This window comes from Dasypus novemcinctus, chromosome X (assembly GCF_030445035.2).
Source record: "Dasypus novemcinctus isolate mDasNov1 chromosome X, mDasNov1.1.hap2, whole genome shotgun sequence".
Taxonomy (NCBI): domain Eukaryota; kingdom Metazoa; phylum Chordata; class Mammalia; order Cingulata; family Dasypodidae; genus Dasypus; species Dasypus novemcinctus.
The window spans coordinates 126,215,763-126,221,762 of NC_080704.1; the positions used below are offsets into that span (position 1 = coordinate 126,215,763).

General features: G+C 37.4%; 1 pseudogene; it reads right to left on the reverse strand.

Annotated features, from left to right (window-relative positions):
- The window catches only part of LOC139438004 (protein polybromo-1 pseudogene), a 28,412-nt pseudogene extending 22,788 nt beyond the window's left edge, over nt 1-5,624 (reverse strand).
- Nucleotides 5,625-6,000: the final 376 nt, after the last annotated feature.

The window sequence follows — 6,000 nt, forward strand, 5'->3', positions numbered from 1 at the left end:
GGGTTTGTTGGATTGATTAACTTCTCCATCTAGCGTCAGGTTTTATTTAGTTGTTTTGTGTGTGTGTTTTTTTTTCTTTGACATTTTGTTCTTTTCATTCTATTTCCTTGTTGTTGTTTAAGCTCACTTGAATGAAAAAGATTAGTGCCAGGGAAAGAAAAGAGGTAAGAAAATAAAGAGTATAATATTAATATTGATAGTAAAATTTAGCAGAAATACCATATAAGACCTAGGAGAATGAATATTAAACTCATGTAAGCAGTGTAGAGTTACATTAACAAAAAAGTGGAGTACCTATAATGAAATGGGAAACTGAATATGGAGGAGAATATAGTATGAAATAAAAGGTCAGCATGATGAGGATATAGAGGTAGAGAAAATAAAGGACAAAAACAGAAAGAGTTCATGAATGATCTAAAATATAATAGAAGTGTAAGGGAAAAAAACAGAAAAATTGGGGGTTAAACAAAGAGAAGTAGAATGTCAGAGCACAAACAGAAGGTGGAAGATAGAAATATGTAGGAAGGGAAAAATTGGTACACACAGAAAAGAGGAATTTGAGGAAAAGGAAACACAGCAAACAAGAAACAAGCTGGTAATACCTAACTTTAAAAAGGGGTGGGTATAAAGGTGAAGGAATGACAAGAAAAGAAAAGACAAACTCACTAGTAGAGAGTCAACCAAACATTAAAAAAAATCAGATTACCTTCTGAAGCCCCTGTGGAGCTTGTCAGGCTGCCAGTGTTTATCAGTCAATTACTCTGCAGCTTTCACAATTAAGCAATCACTCATTTTGTCATGTTCTCTCCAGATCAATGTCCTGAAGCCTCCTACTTTATGGGTTCCCAAAACAGCTCACTCAAGCAGAATTTTGTCCCCATTCAACCATTTTTCTGTTGGTGAGATGATACGGGTGAAATTAATCCAATGCCATCTTGCCTGTCCTCTCAAGAAATGCTCTTGAATGGACTGTGCTTACAGCTTGCATTGAAAGTAGATGAGAGATCAGTAGGTGGATGTGTCCTAGGTGTCCCAGCAACACTGCAGCTCCTCATAGGTCAATGGGAATGAAGTGTTTCTCCTCCCTGTGGAAACCACGCTGGGGTCACTGGGAACTGCTTGTTTTGAAGATGGGGAAGAGAGCCATGAGCTAAGGAAGTCAGGTGGCCCATAGAAGCTATAAAAGGCAAAGGAATGAATGTCCCCTAAGGCCTCCAGAAGGAACACAGATCTGACAGTTTAACATCTTGACTTTGGGACTTCTTATCTCCAGAACTACAAGATAATAAATTTGTTTTTGTTAAGCCACTAAGTTTGTGATAATTTCTTATAGCAGCAGGTAGAACTAATACACATACATTCAGGATTTAGTTCAGATATCACTTCCTCATGGAAGGCTTTCATATTTTACAAAACAGTCCCAGGTGTCGGTATTCCCATTGATTGGTGTATGTGTGTATCTCCATTACCAAATTCATCATGGAAATTTTTTGTTCCACTTCATTTTAATTCTTCTTCCCTCTCTTCAATGTCTATTGGTGTGTAAAGTGAAGAGGAAGATAACTTCTACAACTTACGGCATCCTGGGAAGTAAATGGAAATCTCTGAGGGACAAACACTAGTCTTTCAACAGCTGAATATATTTCTCCACACACACCTATTCTGGAGGCTCTTGGTATGCCAAGTTTTCCTAATTGGGTAAGAAACAGAGTTATTTGCCAGTCTGTCTAATCATCTTTCCAGGCTTATCTTCTCCACTTCCAGATACTCACTGCATCACTCAGTATGCAATCAGGAAAAGAGAACCAACACCAGATCACTCAATAAAGGAACTCTAATACAGGAATCTTGTTACAAATGTGGTAGAATAACAGAAAGAGCAAATGGGGGAAAGGTAAGAAAACCTACAGCTTAGGCAATGCAAAAAGCTACTACCCTCCATAAGACTGGAGAATAAATGTATAAGGTAAGAGCCCAGGAACCTAGGTAAGAGCCCAGGAGCCAGGGCTACCAGGAAAGAGCTGGAACCTTGGGGAGGGAACTACTCAATAGAACCTGGGAATTTGGGGCTTCCCAGCAAGAACTAGAGCTGCAGAGGAGACAATGCCAACTCTCAGAGACTTTAACTGAAGCAGAGAAAGATGGGGAAAATACCATGCCTTCTTTCCTTCTTCTGCCCTCCAATCTCTGATCAGTGTCTTCAATTGTCCAAATCTAACCAGAAGTCATTTGGCAAGTAAACCCTATAAAGCTGGTTTACAAAAGTTTAAAACAATTGCAGAGCAGGGAAAGGAGAGAATGGGTCTAAAAGCGAAACTAATCTTGTAATTTCCCAACACATCATGCTCTTTGCTAATTCCTTTTACTTGAATTGCATTCCTCCACTCTTCTTATCGCAAATATTACCTCCTCTGTGAAGACTTTTCTGACTATTCCAGGCTTCTGAACTCTGTTATTGCTCTCTCTACACTACTTATTTGGCAGTTAGCATAATCAATACTGAGCAGCACCACTGTTATTTTTTCTTGCATGGATGGCACAACCACTTAACTACCAGTAAGTTTTTTTGGGGGCAGGGACACCTACACATCTATATCTCCCCTGATCACTTAGCACATTGCAGGATTTTCTTGACTACCTACAGCAGAATTCTCATTGTAGTACAGTATTTTATAGCATAGTAAGATTTCTTGTGACATTCAGAGATAATATTCAAATATTTAAATATTAATATTATATAGGAACCAACCAAACAGTATGTACTCCATCCCCAAAAGAACAGATCTTGTCTATAAACAACTAATACACCTCTACTGGTTTACACACATACTGAATATGCCCTAGTTACAAAGGATGGAGAACAAGAAGATGTAGCCAAGATAAATGTCCTAACTTATTTGATTATATATGCCCACTTATTAAATATTTATTTATTTATTATTTTTCACAAGGAAAAATAAGTTTATTTATTTAATTTGGGTCCAAAATGCTGGGATGTTTGTTTGTTTTTAAGCTATGTTTCTCATTTATGGATTTGTCAAATGGAATGTTGTATTTCTTTTTCTTTCTTTTGAAACTGTAGCAATACCCCAAATACATAATTATTTTTGAAACCATATCAAACTTAGAGAAATTTTGCAAATACAGTTCGAGAACCCTTTTGCTCCCTGAAACATCTGAGAGTGGTATATCTAGCTAATATTCTATCATGTCCAAAAATATTACTATATATTTCTTACATACAAAGATATTATCTTACCTAACTACAATACAAACATTAACCTAAGGAAATCAACTGTGGTGCATTTCAATCACCTAAATTGCAGACCCCATTCAAATTTGCCAGATCTCCCAATCATGATCTTTATAATACAATGCTTCAGTTCAGAATCACACGTTGACTTTACTTTTCATGTCTTTTTAGGCTCCTTCTTTCTTGGGTGGATATACTGTCTTTCTTTGACTCTCATCACTTTGACAATATATCGGCCTATTATTTTATAAAATACCCTCAATTTTGGTTTTCTGATATTTCCTCATTTTTATATTCAGGTTATGCAGCCAATGAAGGACTATCAGAGAAGGGATGCTCTATTTTACTTATTGCATCTTCTGATTCAGATTTGTTCTATTATTGATTATGTTCATTTTGAGCATTGAATAAGGTGCTATCTATGAGGCTTCTTCCATTTCAAGTTTCTAGTTTTGCCTTTGTAATCAGTAAGTGTTTTTTTCCATTTTTTAAAGATACTTAGATTATGTAAATGACACCTAAAAAATATAGGAGATTCCCATATGCCCCGCTCCCCACACCTCCCACATTTTCCCATATTAAAAACATCTTTCATTAGTGAGGTACATTCTTTGAAATTGACCAACACGTTTTGAAGCACTGCCACTAAGCGTGGATTAAAGTTTACATTGTATTTTACACTTTCTCCCACCCAGGTCTACAGGTTATGTCAAGATAAATAATGGCCTGTATCTGTCATTGCAATGTCATTAAGGACAATTCCCAAGTCCCCAGAATGTCCCTATATTATACATGTTCTCCCCTCTCTCTGCCCTCAAAACCTCTGGTGGCCACTACCTCCATATCAAAGATATAAATTCTTCCATTGCTAGAATCACAATAAGTCTATATTAGAATAATGGTAAGTTTACTTTAGCCCGTAGTAGTTCATTTCCCAATCCTGAGGCATCTGGGGTGGTGATGTCACTCCACCCCTAATTGAAAGGGGCTGTGATCCCATAGGGCCAAGAGATGGGATTCTCTTGCTTGCAGCTGTAGACTCTCTTGATTCCTTGGTATGGTAGTTGTCCATGATCACTTCCTTGTTGGTTGTCCTGGGTGAGAACTATGAACTGGAGAGTAGGTGTTGCAACTCCATTGAGATTCAGGGTCCTGTTGGCACATGGAAAGCACAAAGATTTAAGTCTCTTGGATGTACATCTACTAACTCTAGTATTAATTATGGTTTCAAATAGAAGGATGTAAGAACCATGTGTAGGGAAACCACAAATGAGTCCAACTCTGTTATACTAGGGAACATAAGTTCCAAAGCATGGTTTACTGGCAAGGGACCAAACTCCTGAGCTATCTGCCCTGACTATAGTGTCTGGATGTCTCCAGAACCTTCAGAAGCCCTGCTATTTGGGGTATTAAAGTTTTAAAAGAAAACAATAAAGAGATTGTAAAATAACATTTTCTCCTATAATGTAGTAAAGCATGTATATATATTTGTATGTATGCACATCCATAATGCATACATACACACCATTTCATTATGGTCTATATTTTTCATATTATATTTTACCTCTGGGGTACCATTAAGAGTGATCATTATTTTCTCTTGGTTTTGCTTGTTTGCATTACCTGATTTTTCACATTACTCAAGTTTCACGTATGTGATAAAAAATTTATAAAGCAAACTAATTTTTTCAAATGTTTCTTTAATCAGAGTGGGGGTTATAACATATGGTCCATGCACAAGGAGTGTGCCCTGTAAGGAGAGCCGCCCAGTGCAAAAAAAGTGCAGTCTGCCCAGGAATGATGCTGCACACATGAAGAACTGACAAAACAAGATGATGCAACAAAAGAGAAAACACAGATTCCCATGCCGCTGACAACAACAGAAGTAGACAAAGAAGATGCAGCAAATAGACACAGAGAACAGTCAACAGGGGTGGGTGGGGGGGGCAGGGGAGAGAAATAAATAAAATAAATAAATCTTTTTGAAAAAAGTTAGCATAGAGAATTTTTCTACACTCCACATGCTTCCCAGTCCTCAGAGAATCAAAGAAAAAAATTAAATTTTACCCCAAAGCACTATCCCTGAGCACAGTTCCGAAGGAGCAAAATGTAAAGATAATAAAAGCTTATCATACATAAAGTATGGTTTAAATTTTTGAATGAAGATCTGTATTTCATAACATTTTGGGGAGATTGGTTTAGAAAATCATCACTTTTCCTTTTCACTAAGCTGGCCTGCCACCTGAATAACACCTCAGATATCACCCTTTGCATTTCACTCACTGTTAAAAGTGTAAACATCCTGTGCTTGGCTGCTCAAATCAATTGTAATCTTTCTCTCTTCCACGATCAGGCCAAGCTGGGACTTCATGGTCAGCATTTAGAATTCACAGCATTTAAACACAGAGTCCAAGCAACAGGCCAACCCAAGACGTGGATCCACAACTGATTTATGTTCTGACCTCTTATATGAGCAGAGCTGTCAGTTATGAGTACCCTATGATGACAACCCTCTTGCCACTGTCTAAAACAGTTTCCAGTGTGGCATATTCAGTGATATCCATATAACTATGATTCATTTTCTTTACTGAGCCTCTTTATTGCTATTTTAGTTCTATTATTCCTTCTCAAAAGCCCCGTCATGGAGTCACATCCATTCTATTGTTCTAATCTCAGGCTATCACCAATAATGCAGCAAATCCCATGTTCTTCCAAACCTGGTTTCTTTCAATTATCATTCTCTTTGA